Here is a 27,239-nt window from a genome sequence, read left to right as displayed (position 1 = left end):
AGTTAGTCACTTAGCGTCTAATACCTGTCAATATGAGTCCGGAGATCTTCCTAAACAAGGTACTCTAGTACAATAGTACAATATGGTCTGTTGTACGTATGCCGCCACATGCGTGCAGATCTGTCAGTCATTTCGTTACCTAACTTAAATATTCAGAGTATGGCCCATGGCATGTCAAACAGTGTATCGTCTCTCTAGACGTATTTACATGGCTCCTAAGCACCGTCACCTTGATGTTTGGAAACATGCCATATCCTCTGTGCCCTGTGTGATATTTTGTCAGTATCGTTGTTGTCCACGCACTTCCCACAATCTTAGGTCTACTTTGGTTGCTGTTTCCTGACCAGTCATTTCTCTCACTATGGGATGATTTCCTTTCCGAAACCAATGAATTCATCTTCTATAACTGACACTAATATCTATTGAACACACGCCTAACTTGATTAATGATATAATCCCAAAGGCTCCTGTGAGCATCAGCAGCACACGCCTCTGTGTACAAATCAAGACTGATTTACGTCGATTGTAATTGTAAGCCCAGACGCTGGCTGCAAACCCTTCGAGTGCAGTGAGGATTCAATCATGACAGAATTTAAGTAGGTGCAATGGGATCTTAAAGTCAATGGTGCACAGTTTTTGCCAACTTGTGACTAACTTTGGCAGGTTTTTGACATATCTGAGAGATATGTGTGTGTAAGTAACGTTTCTCATCTAAGTGTAAACCCAAATATATGGTGGTTATAATAAAACTTTCGTAACTTAAGAGGGCCCCCACGAAAAACGAGTCATCGTGGGACAATGAAACTTTGTGGAAACATTTTACGGACATGTGGAAGAGATAACGGATAAAGCATTACAGGAAGCATATTTTAATTTCCACATTAGAGGGTAATATTTGTTAATTCCGTACCATGTTTATGCTCCAGATTACAAACTTTGCTCAATGTGACGATAGCCTAGATAACGTTTCACATTTGTTCGCAGCACTTTAGAACGGTGGACCATGGAAAGTTAATCTGTCGTGACACAGCTTGTGCACTGCTAAAAGATCGCACACTGCGTCCAGCATTCTCAGCGAAGTCAACAGTAACGAAAGTCTGTGGCGCAATTGACCGTCTGCCTCTCCCAGAAGTAATTCCCAAACCCCCAGTTAATTCGAGCTTCCAAATCATGTCTTCAACCCCGGTGTGGAAAGAGGATCTCTCCGTATTCATTTAAAGCATCAATACTTGCAAAGACCAGTAGCACTAATGCTGTTGATTTGATAAAACAGCTTGACGAGTAAAGCCCTGTTTACCTTGTCCAGACCTATGTTGACCGTCTGCAACTGTAACGCACACTGATGCTTGTGTTTCAGACCTTCGTCGCCGCACCAGTCCAGGCACTTAGCAGCACAACACAACACAAATCCTACAGCACACAGCCTAAACATCATTCTTATAAAGTTGGGTGCCCATACGGTAAATAGTGTTCCGTCTACACTGGTTCAGGTAACGAAAGGTTAATTACAGCCACCCTGTTCTCAGACACACCTCCCTGAGGTTCTCCCAATTCCAGCAGTCTACGACATCAAATTCTATAGGAGACGGAAGATCGGCTGTGGAAGCATTGGTCTTCATCCCGAAAGTGTTCAGTAGTGACAGTCCTTCAAAATCTGCTGTTTTGGGGTGGCACATGTGTCTCGAAGTTATTCGAGAGAGTGTGGAAGGTGAAACTGGCGCGGGAGTCCCGCCCACGAGTAGAGCCGAGGACAGCGTTCGATGTGGGCCTGATTTGTTGAGCTCAGGTCGACGGTTAAGTGTTCAAATGATCGCATACCCTGCAGGAATGAATAAAATGACTGTACAAAGAGCCAAACGAGTGAGTCTAGGTATTGCTCCCAATTGGAAGCTGCATTATGAGACTTGCTTCGTGATCAACGACAATCTGGCCCACAACGTTTCTCACTGTTTCCCAAGCTCCCCTACAGTCCCGATATGGCGAACTCTTTTTCTGTCGCGCAAGTGAAGCCAGCCCTCAAATGACAACTCCATGAAGCCAAAGCCGGCTCCACGGGCTGCTTGACGACCATTCGGGGAAAGGACTTCCAGAGCGCCTTCCCACTGTGGCAAATTCGTTGCCCAAGGGTCCTATTTTGAAGAATTTTGCTTGTAGCGATATCTTCAATACATTTTCCCCCTAATTTGGACTCATAACTTCTTATACAAATCTTGTATCTGTCTTGAAATTAAACGTTCTCCGCCTACAGGAACTGTGAACGAAACATGTAGGTTCCGACAGCAAATCGTGTGAAACGGAAATGAATGCAATAGCTTTGTGAACCACACGCATGAGCGAAATGTCTGAACCTAATAGGATTACGAACGTTAGTGTGCCGAAAAAAATTCGTTAAACGCCACTGATACAGAATTACGATACCCATTTGAGTGTATAGGACAGAGGGTATGTCTGTCAATTGAAATGCATGCTGCTTTGGAAAGTAAAATCTTTCTCATTTATGTTGTGAAATGACTGATAAATAATTGAAAGTAATCTAGTGATCGACAGCACGTCAACGCTGACCGCTTCCTACCAGCTCCCGAACGATCATCTCGGAGGGAGTAGGATCACAGAGGAAATTCTAAGAGTTGGCTAGTCAATCTGATTGAGTGAACAATTAATCACGTAAGCCTATCATTATTTTAGCATTTTTTCGGAGTTTTGTTCTTTCATCAAAATGTAATGGAGACTATTTGCTTATTCCTTCCTCCCAAACATACGGTTTGGTTATTTGTACTCGTCGTAGACCGTATTCCATTAAAATGTTCGTCACGATTGACATCATCATTCGTATTCAATGTTAGCTTCCCGGCGATGAAGGGGATCAGTGCGAAACAGCGTCATATTTTGGGGGGGGGGGGCTGGTGATGGGTTTACCGACTGGTTTTACCACCGATTGCCCAGTCGATTGTTTTTTCTCACAGTCGGTGTTTTGAGCAGGATGAGATAACCGAAAGAAACCAGTCTCTGAGGCCACGTCAGTTATATGAAGGTTTTTCATTAACTCTACGGGTTTGAGTGGATTCACCTGACGCAAAACAACTGACTAACACAAGTCCCCCACGGCTACTTCTGTTGTATGAATGCTTTCGCTTAGTCACCAGTTCTGAATGATTTCACTTACATGCTTTTTCAGTCTTCTCGGTTTTACATCAGGCATGACTTGGATCGCCACCTTTCTTAGAGATGAACAACGTATCATATTTCAAGGGGAGATTAATAAGAAGTATATTTCTACAAATCAAGTATTTTTAAAATTTATATATTTGTTTACTTAGAAATGAATGTTTCGTACTTTTGGCATCAAATGTGAATATTTGGTCGGCTTTAAAAGGTTAATAAGTGGTGGTACATTGTAAATTTATGTCTAAATAAATGAACAACCACTTTTTTATTTAAATTTATTGAAGCTATGTCTCTCTCTTCCCGCTGGTTTGCACCATCACCCATAATTCTCCTTTGGTAATCCTGATGTGCCATAAACAGAAAGCATATAACATACATTTTTTTAATTTTTTGGTGACTTCACCACATTCTTCTTAAGCTTACTTGCTAACTTGTAGGAAGTATTCTTTTCGCCAAAAATATTTCTCACTATTCTTTAATTTTATTTGAATTTCTATAATTAATATAGTTTCATAATATGGAACATCCTTGAAGATACTATATACCGCACTGAGTTTATCTTCAGGGTCACCTTTTATCCAGTCATATGATTTCCACTATCCACGCCCCTGAGCATGTCGGCATTTTGATCCTGAAACAAAGTTTATTAATAAGTAAACGCCGATTCATAAACTCGGACGAAAAACTGCACCAAATGCTAGTTATTGACATTCAATAAAAAGCAGATATTGGAACGACAATAACAGTGACAACAGTCCATAACAGAGAGCCGTCAAAAATAGTGAACTATCAATGCAAAACGACCTTGTGTTTCCACTGAGAACTGAATGCGCTGAACTGCGTCGATTGCTTGCATTCGGATGCGTTCACAGACTGGTTTCACGTGGTAGAAATGAATGAATAATAATCCAACCGATACGTAAAACCACAACTGACTGAATCGCTTGTTCCATACGGTTGTTCCCGTTACTAATTTAGGCTGTTCCTTAGGCTGAACTTGTGGTGCACGCACTACTAGAAGATATTACAAGGTGTACAACTTTGCTTCTGCCACGTCGACGGGCAAATCGAATATTCACGGCTCCAAGATCATGCTCTGCATTTGGTGCGACCAGCTCGGCGTCGTGTGCTATGAGGTGTTGAAGCAAAGTGAAACAATCACAGGTGCACGTTATCGAACGCAATTAATGCGTTTGAGTAGAGTATTAAAAGACAAACGGCAGCAATACAGCAAGAGGCACGATAAAGTGATTTTCAAGCACGACAACGCTTGACCCCACGTTGCAAAAAAGAGGTCAAAACGTACTTGGAAACGTTAAAATGGGAAGCCCTACCCCACCCGCCGTATTCTCCAGATATTGCTCCCTCCGACTATCACCTGCTTAGATCAATGGCGCATGGCCTGGCTGACCAACACTTCTGATCTCATGAAGAAGTCACAAATTGGATCGATTCGTGGATCGCTTCAAAAGATGAATAATTTTTTCGATGTAGGATTCATACTCTGCCCGAAATGTGGGAGAAAGTAGTGGCCATGGAAAATACTTTGAATGATACATGTGTAACCAGTTTGTTTCATTAAAGCCTCAAATGTTGGGGGAAAAGCTGCGGAAGCAAAGTTGTACACCATGTATGTGACAACAAAGCCGCAAAAATTGTATTTTAAAGTAGTTTTTGAAAACTTGTAACGGTTAAGCTGTCGTCAAACCGAAGGTTGCTTTGGACACCACAGAGCTTTACTTTCCATGGTGCTGCTGTATGTCACACACCGTTGCCTTCTTTCTACCACTGAACTAAGTTACATAGCCAGTTGTACAGGAACCTGCTGTTTAACATAAGCCCTGAATCATTGTGCAACTATCCATTTTTCACACTAACAAACGTTTCCAGAGGTGGAAGAAGTGGTAGATGAAAGATAAAAATACTAAAACTGACAGGGAATCCAACTTTACCACTGAGCCACCTATATCACAGCGTTTAAGGTTTTTTGTTTAAATGTATAAAATTTTCTCTGCACCATTTATAACATAACAACAAAAAGAAGACAATTTAAAATGGTTAAGTGGTGTAAATAAAAAGATATAATTACTTGGAGTTATATTCTTTTACTGCCCACCTAAAAAATATTGGGACCAAATACTAATGAAAAAGCTCGAGTGAATGACACTGAACTGCTACTGAGTCTTGTTATATGACTACTTACTGTCTCTGTCACTGTGTATAGCAAGTAAAACGGTTAAAATATGATCATAATATGATGTAATGCTGACTGACAGCCTAAGCACTAGAGATCAGAAACGGAGTGAATACGACTGTCATGTTGAGGGTTGCATACGTCAGAAATCAAGGCGCTGTCGTAATGTCGGTGCCATCTTGGCTTCGTTCCTTCTCGCTAGGTTCCGCTGTTGCGCCAGTGCTATATGCTACCGACGGGGCCCACTGGAAACACGGGTCCCTTAATGAACTTGTGACATCACACTAGTTGCCTTGACCGACATACTTGGTGAACACTCGGCTGTGTCTGGAACCAGGGGGGAAATCAGTACGTAAATCGAAAGATAACTTTCCCATGTGTTATCGCCAGCGTGAGTGTACTTAAACGCGCAGCTACGAAGAATTAAACTGGTCTAACAAAGTAGCTCGCTCCTCGCCAGAAATGGTCGCTGCAAATCGTAAGACATATAGTATCACTTGTGATGCGCACCACAGGGCCTGTGTGTCTCGTGGGCTTCGCATGCCGGCTTGGTCCGCCGGCATGACGAAAAATGTTCAAATGTGTGTGAAATCTTATGGGACTTAACTGCTAAGGTCATCAGTCGCTAAGCTTACACACTACTTAGCCTAAATTATCCGAAGGACACACACCCATGCCCGAGGGAGGACTCGAACCTCCGCCGGGACCAGCCGCGGCATGACGAACCTGAGAACGATGGGGCTGCGATGGCTTCCTAGGCTTCGATTTGTGTTCTCTTACTCAAGCGCACGGGAGTGTTATTATGTCTCAGTGACGAAATGATGCAATTTGTATATTCTTTCTTTTGGTCATGTCAACTGACGCCTATGGGCTTCAGCACATTGTGCCGCTTAGCATTCATTTCTGTAACTTTTTTAATAAATAGTCACCATTTAGAGAACATACTTCAACCTCGTGTCCTGTTTTCTTGTAATGCTGCCGCAGAGTCGGTAACGAGTCGACAAGTAGTCCTCGGTTATGCTTGCGAAATCGTGTACTCGCTCTCCTCTCTACGCTGCATATAGTCCTCATGTACCCAAAAACAAATGACGAGTTTTCAATTCAGCAGGCAGTCGCAGAGGTCCACAAAGTCCAGTCTGCGAGCGTACGGTGAAGACGAGTTCGAAGATGACGTATAAGACCAGCTGGGAAGATTAAAGCGAGTATACAGAGGTCATTTCTGATCTCTCGTAAGCAACCTGCAATAATGCTTTCATACACTGAAACACCTCCGATGTACGCTTGAAGACATCTGCTGTCACTGCCAAACAAAAATCACTCGGAATGCTGCCGCTTCGCTCCCTACAGCCTCACAAATTTAATACACTGGGAGATTAATATTTCTGTTGAAAACACACTACGCAACACAATTACAGAGCTACGGTTTAAACCCCGCAGTTGTCTCCCATTGCGACGCTGAAATTTATGTAGCAGATGCCTATAACTTACCCCTGTAATGATATAGAAGAATGGCGCCTGGTTGTGTCACTATCTGGGTCGGAGACACTTCAGACAGCAAGGTGACGACACATGCGAAAAACAGGCCACAACTCAGGAGTTCATGTAAGCTGCAATGTGGGTTAATGGTGAACGCAGTGGGAAGGGGTCACTGTGTACGCGCCACAGGAGGGTGAGGAAAAGGAGGGATGAAAGCCCCTTTCTGCTTCGGATAACGTTCAGATTCCGTCTAACGGTTCTGAACGATCCGTAGCGGTTTCAACCCGTATATCAAAGCAAACTTGCTGTCACGCTACACTCCAATGGGGTGACACCACGTTGAGGTGGGTTGCTGCCCACGATGTCCTTACAAGGGAACCTCCCCATCGCACCCCCCTCAGATTTAGTTATAAGTTGGCACAGTGGATAGGCCTTGAAAAACTGAACACAGATCAATCGAGAAAACAGGAAGAAGTTGTGTGGAACTATGAAAAAATAAGAAAAATATACAAACTGAGTAGTCCATACGCATGATAGACAACATCAAGGCTCTCGGGAGCACAGGAGCGCCGTGGTCCCGTGGTTAGCGTGAGCAGCTGCGGAACGGCGGGTCCTGGGTTCTTGGCTGGCTGCCCGCCTGTGAACACGTGTGCCGCTCGCTATTGTGCGTCCCAGTTAGCAGAGGATTTCCCGGCCGCCCCGCCGTCGCCGGCCGGCCACGAGACCGACCCCGCACCGCGCCCGCCGCCTGAGGTGGACGCCGAGCTGCAGCTACTTGGCGAGTATAAAACTTTGTACCCTTAACGTTTAAAAATCGGAAAATCATGACGACGCTTAATCGTGAAGACACGATCCAGTGCACGTTTGATAGGAATTTAGAGAAGCCGACTGCTTTCGACATCCACAATTGGATAGTTGATGACGTAAAAGTGCCGATAGAGGACATTCTTGGAATTCAGTTGGACTTTATTCTGTACGCTCTGTTTATAAAAATAAGAAATCCCGCAGAAATTGACAGACTGGTGAATACAAATGGGGGAACTTGGAAATTTAAACACAGAGATGGGTCACTAAGCAACGTTCAGATGCAGCCTTCTGGCTACGGGATCCGTAACGTCAAAATCTACAATTTACCGTTTGAAGTACCGGACGAAGAAATCATTAAGAGCTGTAGGCTTTATGGGAATGTTTTTGGACTAACAAGAGAAAAATGGGGGAGCGCTTACCGAATACAGGTGGACTCGGGCGTCCGAACGGTAAAAATGGACCTCAGAAAACATATCCCGTCTTTCATTAACGTTTGCGGGCACAGGGGTTTCGTTTCGTATACCAGACAGCCGCAGACCTGCTCCATCTGTCACGCTACAGGACATATGAGAAATGAATGCCCGCGAAAAAGACCACTACAGCTGCCCCGAGAAGATACATACGCTGGGAGAGCACAGAATCTCGCTGCCGAATTTCCCCCGATTAGGGACGCGGACGCGCCACAGCAGGAGAACGCGGGCAGCGGCAGCCCAGCCGGGGCGGAGACAACGGCGGCGGCCGCGCAGCCCTCCCCCTCGGGCGAGGGTGAACCGGTCCCTGTCCCCGCTACGGGCCAGCCGGCAGGAAACGCAGATAAAAGGCAGATTAGCGACACCAGCTCGGACGAGGCGGAGCAGCAAGGTCAGCCGATGACCGAGCGCGCGCCACAACAACAGGTGCAGGAGGAACTACGAGAGGAACAGGCCACCGAAAATATGCAAATCGACGCGACGACGCCTGCGGGCGGAAGCGCCGTCCCGACCGTGGAGCAGACGCGTGAGCAGTGGATAAAGGAGAAGAGTAACCACCTGAGAAAAGTTTTAAAGCTCAACCAAAACGACGATGTCACCGCAAAGTCCTCCACCAGGGGAAGCAGTGACAAACCGAAAAAACAACAAAATACAGACGACGAACAGACACAAACGACGAAAACAGTAAACAAACCCGCAAAGAAAAACAAGAAAAGACGCAGCGCCAACTCGTCACAGGACCGAAGAGAAAACAGCCAGAGAGATGTCCGCATGGACACAGACTATAGCACCGACTAATAAACTAAATGAGCAGGCAGGCAAATACAATCTATAAAGTTGTCACAGTTAACATAAATAAAATGAGCACATCTTTAAAAATTCGAGCCCTCGCGGACTTCCTACGCCATAGAAGAACAGACGTTGCACTATTGCAAGAAGTGGTTACGACTAAAATAAACCAGATACCAGGATATGCGGCAATCACAAATATAGACCCAGAATCCCAATGCGGTACGGCAATAATGGTACGGAACGGGATCGACTTTGGCGGGACTAAAATGTTGTCAAGCGGCCGAGGGATAGCGCTAAGCATAGAAAAGACGCTCTTTATCAACATATACGCACCTTCTGGTACAGACAACAAGCGAGCAAGAAGCACCTTCTATAATGAAGAAGTAGCCGAACTGCTGATGCAGAACAATAACAACATCATCATTGGAGGAGATTTTAATTGTGTCGCCGCAGCTGAAGACCAAATACCTGTAGCAAACATGTGCCCAGAACTGCAAGAACTGATCCGACGACTGAAAGTAGAAGATTCGTGGCGCCTTCTCCATCCAACACACACTGAATTTACATACCACCACAAAAATGGTAAAAGCAGACTGGACCGTATATATATCAGCAGAGCAGCAACTAAAAATGTTGCGCACGTCGAAGTCTATCCTGTCATCTTTTCGGACCACTGCAGCTACGAATGCAGCCTGCATCTCCAAAAAGGAAAGAACGTCAGCAAAAGAAGCACGTGGAAGCTAAATACGGAACACCTGCAGGACGCGGAACTGCGCAAGCAAATAGTGGAAATGTGGCAAGAATGCCTGGCACAGCGCGCACGCTACAGCAGCACGACCGAGTGGTGGCTGGCACGAGCGAAGCCGACAATGCGCAGCCTGTTGATAAGATACAGCGCGGAAAAGTCATTCTGGAGGCGAACCACGGCCGAGTTCTACCAGCAGTGCCTGAAAGACGCACTCGACGCACCAGCAGACGACCAGCAATACCTGCCGCGAGTGAGGAGAATCAAGGCAAAACTCCTTCAAATAAAGAAACAGCAAATAAGAGGCGTCCTCACCAGAAGTAAAACATATGGCGAGGTGGATGAAGAGCCACTCACCATGCACCACCTAAATAGGGAAAGGGAGAGAGGCGCAGGAAAGTGCGTAAGTGAGCTTCAGGACAAGCAGGGAAAGACGCTCACGACGAAAACGGAGTTAACAAAACACATCGAGGACTATTTCCGAGACATGTTCCGTCGAGAAGCGACAGACGACGCGGCAACTGCTGAAATCCTCCAGCAGACGAGGAGCGTGCTCACAGACGCAGACAGGGCGTTGCTGACAGAAAATGTCGACGTGGATGACATCAAAGAAACGATGAGGACCAGCGCAAGAGGAAGAGCACCCGGCGCCGACGGCATCCCGCTCGAGTTCTACCTCGCATATTGGGACGTGCTAGGAGGGCAATTCACGGAAATGGTGAACGAGATACTCGATGGGGCGGAAATTCCACCTGGGCTGACCGAAGGGACCATAACACTCATCCCTAAGAAGAGAGCCGTCCGCCGCATTGAAGAGTTTCGTCCGATTACGCTCCTCAACGCCGACTATAAAATAATAGCCAAATGCATCGCAAACAACCTGAAATCGGCGATGAGGAAAGTCATCAGTCCGTGGCAAACATGTGCGGTACCAGGGAAAAATATATTTGACGCCACATGCACCTACAGGGACATAATAGCACAGGCAGCCACCACCAGAAGCGCAGGTGCCATAATTTCGGTGGACTTCAACAAAGCCTTCGACAGGATCGACCACAAATATCTCGTAGAGACACTAAACAGACTCGGGTTTGGGCAAAAGTTCATCGCAATCATCCAGAAGATACTAAGTACTGCGAGATCGACAGTAATAATCAATAGTTGGAAAACAAAACTGATAAAACTGGACAGATCCGTGAGGCAAGGCTGTCCATTGTCAATGGCTCTATTCGCTATAGCACTGGACCCGCTGCTGCGGAAACTCACAAACGACATCAGAGGCTTCTCCGTAGGAGGCAAAGCAGTAGCATGTATAGCCTACGCTGACGACCTAGGCATCTTTATTGAAGACCAGGAAGATATTGGGAGAGTAGAAACCATCATGAATACATTTCAAAAAGCGTCAGGCGCCCAAACCAACCCCAGAAAAACAGTGCTACTGCCGATAGGGAATCAACGACTCAAACCAGACAGCCAATGGTATAAAATAGCAGAAAGCCATAAAGTTCTTGGAATATATATACAGTCTTGTCCACTTAGAATGGCCGCATACAACTGGAGGGACGTGCTACACACCATAAGAGGTCTCTCCAGACAGCACGCGAACCGGAAGCTAACAATCCACCAGAAAACAGAACTGATAAACACGACGATCCTGTCGAAAGCTTGGTACCTGGCGCAAATCTTAAGCATCCCGACAGAAATTGCGCGAGCACTAACGAGCGCAGTGTACTACCTGTTGTGGCGTCGAAATATATTCAAAGTGGCGCAAGCAACGTGCTCGCTGCCAACAAAAGAAGGGGGACTAGGTCTAGTTGACATAAAGACCAAATGTGCAGCCCTTCTACTGAAACGAACGCTCGCCATCCAGGACAAAAACCCTGACAGCGTCACAGCCGAGATAATTGGAAGATACAAGCCCGCATCACAAGAAGCGCCGGTCGACACGAGACACATTCCCTGCAGAATGCGACACGTCAGGCTGCACTACGCCAACAAAAGTTACGTTCTGGACACCGTGGCGAACCCCAGCCACAGAACAGCCAAGAGAATATACTGGGCCCTCAGGGGGAAGCCGGCAAAAAACAAAATTGAACAAAAACTCCCGCAATACAATTGGAAACAAGTATGGGGGAACGTCTCAGAAAACATGTTGCCTAAACATGCGAAGGAGACATGGTATAAAATAATTAACAGAACGGTACCAACCAACCAAAGACTGGCGGAAATAAAACTCGTCGCAAGTGACAAGTGTGACGTATGTGGCATGACCGACACCCTCGAGCACCGATTCACGTGCGGGAATGCCATCAACATCTGGGAAGCGTGCCAGCAGATGGTGGCCCACATCAACAGAACGGCGCCGGGAAGCATCACAGTGGAAGCAATCACCGCCCCAGACTGCAACCCATTTCCACGACCCAAGCGACTGGCGACTCTCTGGATCCTCGCCATGACGGCACACGCCATCGTAGCGCGGAGGCAGACTGACCGGCTGGCCTTCCTGATGGACCTCTGGGAGGAGAACAAGACGGCCCAGCAGCACAGGCGATACCACGACAACTTCAAAAACTTCCTGCAGATTCCACTGCAGACAGCAATCGCCAGAGTCCTTCCCAGCCTGTGACCCTCAGCACCGCCACCAGCCACCTCACCACACTCACCACAAGAATAACGTGTGCAGTGATAGTGAACAAGTGCAACAAAAAAGATAAAGTGCTTTCTCTTCTCGCATCAAATAGTGAAGTATAGTAGTATAAAGTGTTTCTTCCTAGTGGAATCAGTGACACAAAGTGCTCATTAGTGGAAAGTGCCAACTACTCATTATTATTAGATATTTGATTTCCTTTACTTTGTGCCTATAAAATTCTATTGATTACTCACACTATCCCTTCTGCTTCTCTTATGTAATATGACAAAATTTTCTCTCTTCTTCAATTAGGTATATTCTGTAGTATATGTAAAAAAAAAAAAAGTTTCTTCCACTTCTGCTCCACTTATCATGGTGACGTTTCCTTCATACTGTCCCACTAAACAGTGTAACTAGAGGAAAAGATCAAACCAGAATACACAATGTGCCTGTGTCATCACAAGTGCATCACATACAGAAACATAAACTCAAATCAATGCAACGATGCCAAATATAAACTGTTATGCCTGTCCTGCAATGTCTACCCCCCTCAAAAAAAAAAAAGACAAATGGCCATGTAAAAGGGTTTAAGGAACAAACAATAAGAGAAAAACGAAAAAGGAAAATATAAAAACGAAAACATATGAAATGACAATAATATTAATCATCACTAGGATAATAGATTAATAGAATAAAATGTCTTTTTTTAATGTATCGTTGTTAAAATATTTAAATAAATATATATGGTTACAAAAAAAAAAAAAAAGGTTCAAACCTACCCTCGGGTGAAAAGTTTAACTTTTTATTTTCAGTTTATGTAACAAACGCTTATATTTTCATCAATTTTTGGGAGTGATTATCACATCCACAAGAAAATCTAAATGGGGCAAGGTAGAAGAATCTTTTTACCCATTCGCCAAGTGTACAAGTTAGGTGGGTAGACAACATATTCCTGTCATGTGACACACATGCCGTCACCAGTGTCGTATAGAATATATCAGACGTGTTTTCTTGTGGAGGAATCGGTTGACCTATAACCTTGCGATCAAATGTTTTCGGTTCCCATTGGAAAGGGACGTCCTTTCGTCTACTAATCGCACGGTTTTGCGGTACGGTCGCAAAACACAGACACTAAACTTATTACAGTGAACAGAGACGTCAATGAATGTACGGACAGATCATAACTTTGCGAAAATAAAGATACTAAAATTTTCAGTCGAGGGAAGACTTGAACCTAGGACCCCTCATTTCGCAACTACTCACGCTAACCACGGGACCACGGCGCTCCTAGAGTCCTATAGTCATTGATGTTGCATATCTTCGCATGGACTACTCAGTTTGTATATTTCACTAATTTTTTTCATAGTTCCACACAACTTCTTCCTGTTTTCTCGATTGATCTGTGTTTAGTTTTTCAAGGCCTATCCACTGTGCCAACTTATAACTAAATCTGAGGGGGGTGCGATGGGGAGGTTTCCTTGTTAGAAAAGCGTTGAATCCTCCGAGAGATATCAGCAATGCAAAATGTTTCAATGAATTCGTTCTGTTGTCGATCGTACTGCAAATTGTCGTTTTCGAGTGCGAAATGTGTGAAAACGAACGCCTCTAGGGAAGGGGTTGTTTCATTGACGCCATTTTTGCCACCTCCTGAGACGTTTTTTCAGTCGTTATCAGCGGAAGTGTGTTTGAAATGTTTTCCTCGGCCATCCAGGCTGTTAACGAAGGTACAGTCATATGGAATAAGTTCACAGATACGTGAGTAGCCCGAAGACTTCTTAAATAATAGTACCCAGTATGATGTCCTCGACAGCGAGTGTTCACCAGAGACAAGGATATCGTCAGGAGTGCCACAGGGAAGTGTCATAAGATCGGTATTGTTCTGTATGTGTATAAATGATTTGGCGGACAAGGCGGGCAGCAATCTGCGGTCTTTTCCTTATGTTGCATGGCGTATGGTAGGTGTCGAAGTTGAGTGACTGTAGCAAGATACAAGGTGACTTAGACAACATTTTCTTGGTGTGATGAATAGCAGCTAGCCCCAAATGTGGAAAAATGTAAGCTGATGCGGATAAGTAGAAATATCAAACCTGTCATGTTCGGATACAGTACTACTAGTGTCCTGCTTGACACAGTCAAGTAGTTGAAATATCTGGGCGTAACGTTGCAAAGCGATGTGAGGTGGAACGAGAATGTCAGGACTGTGGTAAGGAAGGCGAATGGTCGACTTCGGTTTATTGGGAGAATTTTAGGAAAGAGTGGTTCAACTGTAAAGGAGACCGCATATAGGACACTGGTGCGATCTGTTCTTGAGTACTGCTTGAGTGTTTGGGATCTGTACCAGATCGGATTTGAAGAAAGACACCGAAGCAGTTCAGAGGTGAGCTGGTTAAATTTGTTACCGGTAGGTTTGAACAACACGCAAGTTTTACGGAGATGCTTTGGGAACTCAAATGGGAATCCCTGGAGGGAAGGTGACGTTCTTTTCGAGAAACACTATTGAGAAAATGTAGAGATCGGGCATTTGAAGCTGATTGTCAAACGGTTTCTACTGCCGCCAACATACATCGCGCGTAATAACCACGAAGGTAAGATACGAGAAATTAGGGCTCATACGGAGGCATATAGACAGTCGCTTTTCCCTCGCTCCATTTGCGAGCGGAACAGGAAAGGAAATGATTAGCAGTGGTACACGGTACCCTCCGCCATGCACCGTACGTTGGCTTGTGGCGTTTCTATGTAGATCTAGATTTCCAAGCTAGGCGTCGCGGTTCTGACCTCCATCGTAGAGGTAGCAAACGAATAGGTGAAATACGGGTAAGAGGGGTTGTAACGACATTCCCATTGTACGCCACGTCCACAACAACGTCGGACAGAACTGTGATGAAATGTGCTGCCAATGTGACATCATCACATTACACCTACATTGAAGTAAACATCAGATGCCTTGTATGTTAACCGGGGACCTAGAAACGACGGAGAGGCTCCGTCACCGCAGCCGCAGTGGTTCACAACCCCACGAAGACTACCGCAGTCTACTTCACCCCTCCGCCGCCCCACACCGAACCCAGGGTTACTGTGCGGTTCGGCGCCCCCGGTGGACACCCCCCCCCCCCCCCCCCCCCCAGGGTAACGTCTCACACCAGACGAGTGTAACCCCTATGTTTGCGTGGTAGAGTAATGGTGGTGTATGCGTACGTGGAGACAGTGTTTGCGTAGCAATCGCCGACATAGATCGCCGACATAGTGTAACTGAGGCGGAATAAGGGGAACCAGCCCGCATTCGCCGAGGCAGATGGAAAACCGCCTGAAAACCATCCACAGAATGACCGGTTCACCCGACCTCGACACATATCCGCCGGGCGGATTCGCGCCGGGGACCCGGCGCTCCTTCCCGCCCGCAAAGCCGTGCGTTAGATCACACGGCTAACCGGGCGAGCCACATTACATCTGACTTGAACTTCTGAGCTGCGTCCTTTTTTTCGCATGTGTCGACACCTTGCTCTGAAGCACCGTCGAGCCCGACGGTAACGTCGCACGGTGCCATGCTTTTGCACCATTGCACAGCAAGGTTATGGACACCTTTGAGCCAAATTTCAAACTGTAACAGCATAAGACTTTTGCTTCGAGTGACAAGAACCTTGAACTTGAATGGACATAATGAACTGGTAGATAACCAGTATTTGTCGGCTGCCCGTCGGCTTAACGGAGGGTATATGTTCCCAGTCATTTCATTTTTCTTTTCTCAGAATGAATGCTTTGAAAATCTGCGACTCATTTTTATATAAATCTACGTCTACATGACTGGAATTCACACTGAAGTGCGTGGTTGAATCCTCATAGAACTACTCTATTTTTCTACATTGAAGTAAACATCAGATGCCTTCAGCCATAAATTTTGAACTCTTCATTAAGCTACCAGTTTCCATGTTACATTACATTGTCATCAGGCACCTCGACAAAAGTAGACCCGATAAAATCCACTTTCGTGTAATCATTGTGGGAGCCGCATACATCTGGTGTAAATGACGGTGTCACTCTGTGTCTGATTGATTGATTGATTGGCTTTGACGAATAGACGGATGAGAACAGCTGAAATGGGAGAAGAAGTTACAGGCAAAAACCTCTTGACCATTACTGGAAACAAGGCTGATATTACGATCACAGGCAACAAAGATTTCCATGGTGTAAAGCCAGCATCGGCTGGGACACGGAGAGGCATTCTGTGGTGTTGAGCAATAAGTCCCGTTCGTGGCGGCCACATCGACGCCAACTGTCCGTAGACGGCCGACTGAATGGTGACAAGAAAGCAACGATTATCGAGACTCATACCTCTCCAACTCCTGGGGTATGGTGTGGAAGTAAATGTGGCCCGGCAGCTATGAGAGCGGGGGACGATAAACAATATTGTCTGCTACTCGCTGATGACCAAGTGACAGTTGAAACAAATTGTGACGATTCTAGCTACATGCTGAGGAAGATGTTTGAAGAGTGTAACAAATGAGACTTAAAAATACAAACAAACAAAATTTTGTATAATATGAAAGTGAATGGTGATGAGCAACATTATTTTAGCATTGTAATTTTTAATATTAGGTCTTGTTCTTCTTGTATATATCTAGGTGTAATTATACTTTGAATGGAAGCAATTTTGAAGCTGTTTACGAGGGAAACGTATTATTCGACAAGACGACCGTAAACTGTGGTGATCGAGAAGTGAGAAACTGCAATACCCGTAAACAACGTGCAAATTGCAAGGACGTGCTGAAAAGTAATACCTCCGAATTTTTTTATTCCGTTTTGGTCTCGGACCAGGCTGCGTAATTGTACACCGTAAGGTACGCCGGCGCTATGACAATAAGGCTTCATTTCCCCTCGAACCAAGTTACGACCAGATGCAGGTTTCCCTACGAATGTTCTATATGGTAATACGACATCTGGCGTATCACGAAGGGCTTAGAAAAACTATTTCACATTTGTGTATCCTTCCAGATTTACGTGAGCTGAAAGGGAGAAATCAACTGTTTATTGTTCAAAAATAAAGAGTTTACACGCTGCAAAAACCAACTACTATATTACATATCTAACTGTTAGAAATTAGATTTGGCCTCTCTTTTCCTATATGTGGCTGTGTGGTTTTTAGAGGTAAAATGCATGCTGTCGGGCAACTGTTCTAACTACATTCCACTAAATGATATCATAAGGGATACATTAGTTGAACTAAACATTTTATTAAAAAATACTTTGGTGACCAACTGTACAACGCAATATAAAAATTCTTCTTTGCGAAACGTTGTTTCACGCTGAAAGTAAGCGCATAACGACAGTGTTACCAGCTACGTACAATACACACTGTCGACTTCTTTGACATTGTAATACAATTTCGTACACACTTAAATGAAATAAACAATCTACTAACAATGATTTGTTAAGTACACCGCCGGCTGCGGTGGCCGAGCGGTTCTAGGCGCTTCAGTCCGGAACCGCACGACTGTTAAGGTCGCAGGTTCGAATCCTGCCTCGGGCATGGATGTGTGTGATGTCCTTAGGTTAGTTAGGTTTAAGTAGTTCTACGTTCTAGGGGACTGATGACCTCAGATGTTAAGTCCCATAGTGCTCAGAGCCATTTGTTAAGTACACCAATCACATAACACAAATTTTATCTCCCAAAGAAATAGCTTTATCCTTTATTTAAGCGTGTGTTCAAACTGTTCACTATGGAATGAAAGGCACATTTTCAATCACTGTTCGAAAGCACGATGGACAGATGTAATTACAATGGATGATACGGTAGAGTATGTACTGGCCATTCGACCCCACATAGCGACTGGCGTAATTGGGGCTTCGCCATAGACTGCATCTTTGAGTGCTCCCCAGAGAAAGAAGTCGAGAGGACTCCAATCGGTGGACCTCGCACGCCATTTGACAACAGCATTTCGTCCTATCCAACATCCAGGAAGTTTCTCATCCAGTGTTTGCGTTGCAACACGGGACGAGTGAGCTGGAAAACAGTCGCGTTGCACCCACATACACTGCCGAATACACGTCTTCTAGAAGAACCGGCAGAACGTTCGTCAAGAAAGTGTGCATACAGATACCTATTTAGAAAGACTAAGATGAAGTAAGGACCGACTATGTAATTTACTATGATGCCACACCATACGTTTACGCTCCACGGTCGTTGATATTGGACGTGATGAAGCCAGTGTAGATTTTCGGCTGCCCAGTAGTGCATGTTACGCAAATTTACATTAGCACGGTTAGTAAACGTTGCTTCGTCGGTAAAGAGCATACATTGTAAAAACGTAGGATCGTCTCTCTGTTTCTGAAGGGCAAACCGACAAAATTCTGTACAACGTTCGAAACCACGGTCGTCGAGTGCCTGATGTAGTGGCAAATGACTGGGATGGAAGTTCTGTTGAGGCGGGATGCGAATGACAATCGTCTGGCTGACTGCACATTCCTTGGCAGTATGTCTCGAACCACTGTGCGGATTCATTAGCGTCGTACCCAGAACAGATTCTTCGTGTTCTCTGTCAGTTGCAGTCTTCTTTCTCGTCCTCTTTTTGACGTTTAAGCAGCCTGTCCGCACTAGCGTCTTAATAATACGTGCAGTTGCCTGGCGCGTCGGACACCGGTGATGCGGAGAGATAGCCATATACCGCTGTACTGTTATTACGGCATTCCTTTTACATTCACCGTACAAAACTAGTATATCAATCTTCTCCTCATTGGTGAACATGTCTCCAAGTAACGAATGTTGAAGCAGAAAGGAGAGACCTGCAGTGCAGACGAGTAACCAGGTAAATTTGTTGACATTCTGACACAACGTAGCACGAGGGCTCTGCCCGGCTCTGTTTGCAACTCTAATGCCGATTCCGGCCTCCATTGTATACATGGTACCACTCTTCTGGCCGACCGTATATATATATATAGGGTGAGTCATCTAACATTACCGCTGGATATATTTCCTAAACCACATCAAATACTGACGAATCGATTCCACAGACCTAACGTGAGGAGAGGGGCTAGTGTAATTGGTTAATACAAACCATAAAAAAATGTACGGAAGTATGTTTTTTAACACAAACCTACGTTTTTTTAAATGGAACCCCGTTAGTTTTGCTAGCACATCTGAACATATAAACAAATACATAATCAGTGCCATTTGTTGCATTGTAAAATGTTAATCACATCCGGAGATATTGTAACCTAAAGTTGACGCTTGAGTACCACTCCTCCGCTGTTGGATCGTGTGTACCGGAGAGCACCGAATTACGTAGGGATCCAAAGGGAACGGTGATGGACCTTAGGTACAGAAGAGACTGGAACAGCACATTACGTCCACATGCTAACACATTTTTATTGGTCTTTTTCACTGACGCACATGTACATTACCATGAGGGGTGAGGTACACGTACACACGTGGTTTCCGTTTTCAATTACGGAGTGGAATAGAATGTGTCCCGACATGTCAGGCCAATAGATGTTCAATGTGGTGGCCATCATTTGCTGCACACAATTGCAATCTCTGGCGTAATGAATTTCGTACACGCCGTAGTACATCTGGTGTAATGTCGCCGCAGGCTGCCACAATACGTTGTTTCATATCCTCTGTGGTTGTAGGCACATCACGGTACACATTCTCCTTTAACGTACCCCACAGAAAGAAGTCCAGAGGGTAAGATCAGGAGAACGGGCTGGCCAATTTATGCGTCCTCCACGTCCTATGAAACTCCCGCAGCCCGCGTTTGTTACAACACGCAACTAAACGTCGGAGGTTTCAAGCGTCAACTTTAGGTTACAATATCTCCGGATATAATTAACATTTTACAATGCAACAAACGGCACTGATTACGTATTTGTTTATATGTTCAGATGTGCTAACAAAACTAACGTGGTTCTATTTAAAAAAACGTAGGTTTGTGTTAAAAAACATACTTCCGTGCATTTTTGTATGGTTTGTATTAAACAATTACACTAGCCCCTCTCCTCACGTTCGGTCTGTGGAATCGGTTCGTCAGTATTTGATGTGGTTTACGAAATATATCCAGTGGTAACGTTAGGTGACTCACCCTGTATATATATATATATTACCATGCCGGCAAGCCGACCCTCCCATTAAGGTGGCGTCACGCCAAAACATTAAATGGAGATTATGTTGAAAAATAGGGTTTTGCAGCCAAAAGAGTGAAGAATATATACATATATCCAGCCACTTTCATACATAGATGGAAATGAATTACACCATCCGTCGAGCAACAGTCTAATTCCATTCAAATTTGATGTTTTATGAACACACACACGCACAAGTTCTACCAGCAGCCACTTTGTACACGGATTTAAATGAATTATACCATCCATGGAGAACCAGTCTAATCCATTTAAATTCGATGAACATACAAATTTTATGAACACTCATACACACAATATACACTCCTGGAAATTGAAATAAGAACACCGTGAATTCATTGTCCCAGGAAGGGGAAACTTTATTGACACATTCCTGGGGTCAGATACATCACATGATCACACTGACAGAACCACAGGCACATAGACACAGGCAACAGAGCATGCACAATGTCGGCACTAGTGCAGTGTATATCCACCTTTCGCAGCAATGCAGGCTGCTATTCTCCCATGGAGACGATCGTAGAGATGCTGGATGTAGTCCTGTGGAACGGCTTGCCATGCCATTTCCACCTGGCGCCTCAGTTGGACCAGCGTTCGTGCTGGACGTGCAGACCGCGTGAGACGACGCTTCATCCAGTCCCAAACATGCTCAATGGGGGACAGATCCGGAGATCTTGCTGGCCAGGGTAGTTGACTTACACCTTCTAGAGCACGTTGGGTGGCACGGGATACATGCGGACGTGCATTGTCCTGTTGGAACAGCAAGTTCCCTTGCCGGTCTAGGAATGGTAGAACGATGGGTTCGATGACGGTTTGGATGTACCGTGCACTATTCAGTGTCCCCTCGACGATCACCAGTGGTGTACGGCCAGTGTAGGAGATCGCTCCCCACACCATGATGCCGGGTGTTGGCCCTGTGTGCCTCGGTCGTATGCAGTCCTGATTGTGGCGCTCACCTGCACGGCGCCAAACACGCATACGACCATCATTGGCACCAAGGCAGAAGCGACTCTCATCGCTGAAGACGACACGTCTCCATTCGTCCCTCCATTCACGCCTGTCGCGACACCACTGGAGGCGGGCTGCACGATGTTGGGGCGTGAGCGGAAGACGGCCTAACGGTGTGCGGGACCGTAGCCCAGCTTCATGGATACGGTTGCGAATGGTCCTCGCCGATACCCCAGGAGCAACAGTGTCCCTAATTTGCTGGGAAGTGGCGGTGCGGTCCCCTACGGCACTGCGTAGGATCCTACGGTCTTGGCGTGCATCCGTGCGTCGCTGCGGTCCGGTCCCAGGTCGACGGGCACGTGCACCTTCCGCCGACCACTGGCGACAACATCGATGTACTGTGGAGACCTCACGCCCCACGTGTTGAGCAATTCGGCGGTACGTCCACCCGGCCTCCCGCATGCCCACTATACGCCCTCGCTCAAAGTCCGTCAACTGCACATACGGTTCACGTCCACGCTGTCGCGGCATGCTACCAGTGTTAAAGACTGCGATGGAGCTCCGTATGCCACGGCAAACTGGCTGCCACTGACGGCGGCGGTGCACAAATGCTGCGCAGCTAGCGCCATTCGACGGCCAACACCGCGGTTCCTGGTGTGTCCGCTGTGCCGTGCGTGTGATCATTGCTTGTACAGCCCTCTCGCAGTGTCCGGAGCAAGTATGGTGGGTCTGACACACCGGTGTCAATGTGTTCTTTTTTCCATATATATATATATATATATATATATATATATATATAATGTGTGTGTATGGACCCTGTCGGATCACGCATTACATTTATGATTCGACTTTCTAATAGCCCATATAGCTTTCATTCTTTCACTATGTGCTTTCTTCCTTTTTTCTGACCACTTGGTCCTTGATCTTTAAGGGACTTCATTCTCTGCCTTTACTTCCAATCTATTTATCTTCTGGCCGCAAAGTTTCCTGTCTAGTATGTCCGACGTTCCTATCTGTGACTTTTCCAAGTCATATTTGACTTCTTCTATCCATGGAATCTTCTTCAGTTTTGCAGTGTATGTGAAAATCTTGTGAGTTAGCCTTGAAGGTGGGAGTATATGAATGTGTCCATAGAATTTAAGCCTTAGTCTCCTGCCATCTGCAGCAAGGTTGGACAATTCTTCTGTTGCTTTGCGCGATTTGAATCTATACCACTCTTCTGTTTTATTTGGTCCCAGCATTTTCCTCGTGATCTTTCTTTCCTCCTTCAAGATGTTCTCCATATCGCCTTTTCTATTAAGTACCAAGGTTTCGCTCGGGGACAGCACTCCAGGTTTAATCACTGTATTGTAATTTGGTATTTGTATGAATGAACATACATTTCTTGTTGTAGATTTCACACGTTCTCCCATATGCTCGTCTAAACTTTTGTAACCGAACTTCCTGTGCTTCCTGTTCCAGCCCCGTTGGTTCTATGGTCTCACCGAGATATTTGAAGTGTGGAACTCGTTTGATCTACCCGTATTTTGTGTTCAGTTCCTGAATGTCGAACTTAGTGCAAATGAACTTGGTCTTCTTGAACGTAATTTCAGTTTTCTCAGCGCATTCCTCGAGGACTTCAATCTGTTTGATCGCCGTATTTTCGCAGGCCGCTAGTATCGCTAAGTCGTCTGCGAAAGCTAAACAACTAACCTCGATGTCATCATTCTTTCGTCCGAGTTGAATGGGTTTCCAGTGGTCATGGATTTTCAATTCTTTCTCCCATTCTCGGATAGCTTTATCCAGAACAAGGTTGAAGAGCAGTGGTGACAATCCATCACCTTGTCACACACCGGTCTTTATCCCAAAGGGCTCTGACAATTCGTCCATGAATTTCACTTCTGACTTCGTGCTCGTGAGTGTTTCCTTGATGAGTCTTAATGTCTTTCGATCAAGTCTTTGTTCTTCTAAGATGTTAAAGAGGGGCTGTCGATCGACCGAATCATATGCCTCCTTGAAGTCGACGAACATACAGATGATCGGAGACCTTCGGGTTGCTCTATATTTCAACAGCATCTTCAAATTGAAAATTTGTTCAACACAAGAACGGCCCGGTCGGAAACCAGCTTGATAGTCACCAGTTTCGTTTTCAAGCTATTCTTGTGTTCTTTGAAGAAGGCACGCGGATAGAATTTTATAAGTGACTTCAAGGAGAGAAATCCCTCTGTAGTTATTGACATCTGTTCTGTTACCTTTCTATATATACTATGTGATCAAAAGTATCCGGACACCTGGCTGAAAATGGCTTGCAAGTTCGTGGCCACATTGTGTACCGTGATTCGTCACTCCACACAATGTTTTTCCACTTTTTAGTCGTCCAATGGTTACGCTTCTTACACCAAGCGAGGCGTCGTTTGGCATTTACCGGCATGTGCGCCTTATGAGCACCCATTCGACCATGAAATCAAAGTTTTTTCACCTCCGTCCCGGGTTCGATTCCCGGCAGGGTGAGGGATTTTTTCTGCCTCGTGATGACTGTGTGTTGTGTGATGTCCTTAGTTTAGTTATGTTTAAGTAGTTCTAAGTTCTAGGCGACTGATGACCATAGATGTTAAGTCCCATAGTGTTCAGAGCCATTTGAACCATTTTTTTAGCACCTCCCGCCTAACTGTCATAGTACTTCCAGTGGATGCAGATGCACTTTGGAATTCCTGTGTGGTGGTCTGGATACATGCCAGCCTATTACACTTTACGACCCTCTTCAACTGCCGGCGGTCTCTCTCAGTCAACAGACGAGGTCGGCCTGTACGCTTTTGAGCAATACGTATCCCTTCACGTTTCCACTTCACTATCACATCGGAAACAGTGGTCCTAGAGATGTTTTGGGGTGTGGAAATCTCGTGTACAGACGTATGACACAAGTGACACCCAATCACCTGACCACGTTCGGAGTGCGTGAATTCCGTGGAGCGCCCCATTCTGCTCTCTCCCGATGTCTAATGATTTCTGAGGTCGCTGATATAAAGTATGTGGCAGTAGGTGGCAGCACAATGCACCTAATATGAAAAACGTATATTTTTGGGGGTGTCCGGATACTTTTGATCACATATATATTTTGTGTGAGTGTTCATAAAATACATATGTTCAATGAATTTGAATGGAATTAGACTGGTTTCCCATGGATGGTGTAATTGATTTCCACCCGTGTGTAAAAGTAGTTGCTGGTAGAACTTGGGCGATCAGAGGCCAGCACCTGTGCTCTGATGAGTCACGAAGCAGAAATATGGACTGGGCGGCAGCCTAACGGCGTTTCCCCCTCGCCCGAGAACGCCTCTAATTCTGGACGCTGGATCCGTACCTGGACAGGCTTTCAATCACCGGAGCGCCGCCAATGCGCGCGCGACCAGGGGCCAACAATCGGCAACGGCAGAACACTCGCAGCGACAATTTCCGGCCGCTGCCGACAGGTTCCAATTACCGGGCTGAATGAAGCCCATCAACAGTCGGGCAGCGGCCGGCGGCCGGCGCTGGACCGTCCCTCCCGCCCCGTTGGCAGGATAATCAGCTTAGGCCGAGCGAGGCCCAGCTGACCTGCGCGCCGTGGATTACACTCCCCTGAGGACAGCCAGTTCTGCACAAATCCGCCAAACTGCACAGCCAACCAGCAACCACAGTAGATAGTAAGCAACGAATACAAAAAGAAATTGGCAAAAAGTAAACAATCAATTACTTTAAAGAGGTGATTTTACTATGGAATACAATTCTAAAATTTTCCGTACAGTTAACCTTTATTATCATAGTTAGCAACGAATACAAGGGGAAAAAAATTACAGGAAAAAAATTGGCAAAAAGTAAACAGTCCCCTGTCTGAAGGAGGTGGTTCTACTATGACACCACTGGGACACACATTTTTCAACCACCCATCATTTAATGTGATACGAGAGGCGTTGAGTAAATAATGCAACACTTCTTTTTTCTCGGCCAATTTCGCTTAAAAAATGTGGAAGTTGTTGTGGGTCATCTGGAAATGTTAGTGGTAATTTGTTATGGGTTATCGTGAAATGTCCTGCTTCAGCCCCTATAGTTTTACGAACTTCTGATAGATGACGGCTGTATACGTAGCTTTTAAAATGGCGTCTGTGAGAGAGGTGCGTTCCAAGCAGAGAGTATCGCAGATATTCATAGAAGCTTACAGAGGGACCTGACAGGGAACAAAATGAAGGTGAGACATTGGGCGAGGATTGTGTCATCATCGCGACAAGGTGGCGCAAACGTCAAGATGCAATGATCAACTTTGAAGTGTACTGTGCTACCCCCAGGAAATTGATGAAACGACTTCAGCGTGTTCGTCGCCAGTAAAATGCAAGCGAGCGTCTCCTTCTCCATGACACAAGTCTGCGCACCTGAGAGGAGCTCACAAAACTTCGTGGATTGTTCTTTCTCATCCACGCTACAGCCCGGATCTCGCACCTTCCGACTTCCATCTGTTTCGCCCAATGAAGGATGCGCTCCGCGGGAAGTCAGCACGTGGATGATGGGGGGGGGGGGTTACTGATCCAGTGTGACGTTGGCTCTGACGTCGACCAATAGAGTGGTGCCATGCGATCATACAGGACCTCCCAGTAAGTTGGCTTAAGGCTGTCGCACTGAAGGGATATTATGTTGAAAACTAGAATGCTTTAGGCAAAAGAGTGGGGAATAATATGGTGTATTGGAGTCTTGTATAAAACCAGCCTGCTTTCAGAAAAAAAAAATGTTCCATTACTAAACCTTATTGAACGCCGCTCGCGTATTTCAATGCAATTTTGCATCCTTCCTAGACACAATCCCATATCTCGAAACTCCCATCAACTCGTAATGGCTAAAATAAATTATAGTCGTAAATAACAAGCAAAATGGATACAATATGTAATACTCTACTGGCCATTAAAATTGCTACACCACGAAGATGACGTGCTACAGACGCGAAATTTAACCGACAGGAAGAAGATGCTGTGATATGCAAATGATTACCTTTTCAGAGCATTCACACAAGGCTGGCGCCGGTGGCGACATCTACAACGTGTTGACATGAGGAAAGTTTCCAACCAATTTCTCATACAGAAACAGCAGTTGACCGGCGTTGCCTGGTGAAACGTTTTTGTGATGCCTCGTGTGAGGAGGAGAAATGCGTACCATCACGTTTCCGACTTTGATAAAGGTCGGATTCTATCCTATGGCGATTGCGGTTTATCGTAACGCAAATTTGCTGCTCGCGTTGGTCGAGATCCAATGACTGTTAGCAGAATATGGAATCGGTGGGTTCAGGAGGGTAATACGGAACGCCGTGCTGGATTCCAACGGCCTCGTATCACTAGCAGTCGAGATGGCAGGCGTCTTATCCCCATGGCTGTAATGGATCGTGCAGCCACGTCTCGATCCTAAGTCAACAGATGGGGACGTTTGCAAGACAACAACCATCTCCTCGAACAGTTCGACGACGTTTGCAGCAGCATGGACTATCAGCTCGGAGACCATGGCTGCGGTTACCCTTGACGCTGCATCACAGACAGGAGCGCCTGCGATGCTGTACTCAACGACGAACCTGCGTGCACGAATGGCAAAACGACATTTTTTCAGATGAATCCAGGTTCTGTTTACAGCATTATGATGGTCGCACCCGTCCTTGGCGACATCGTGGTGAACGCACATTGGAAGCGTGTATTCGTCATTGCCATAATGGCGTATCACCCGGCGTGATGGTATGGGGTGCCATTGGTTACACGTCTCGGTGACCTCTTGTTCGCATTGACGGCACTTTGAACAGTGGACGTTACATTTCAGATGTGTTACGACCCGTGGCTTAACCCTTCATTCGATCCCTGCGAAACCCTACATTTCAAAAGGATAATGCACGACCGCATT

At 45.7% G+C, this 27,239-nt stretch overlaps 1 protein-coding gene across 1 annotated transcript in view; it reads left to right on the top strand.

The window, feature by feature from the left end:
* The window catches only part of LOC126252336 (transmembrane protein 117-like), a 559,109-nt gene that overhangs the window by 347,961 nt on the left and 183,909 nt on the right, over positions 1-27,239 (top strand). The window lies entirely within an intron of this gene.

Source organism: Schistocerca nitens, chromosome 4 (assembly GCF_023898315.1).
Source record: "Schistocerca nitens isolate TAMUIC-IGC-003100 chromosome 4, iqSchNite1.1, whole genome shotgun sequence".
Classification (NCBI taxonomy): domain Eukaryota; kingdom Metazoa; phylum Arthropoda; class Insecta; order Orthoptera; family Acrididae; genus Schistocerca; species Schistocerca nitens.
Note: the sequence above shows the minus strand (reverse complement) of the source record. Positions and strands in the feature narration are given on the sequence as shown.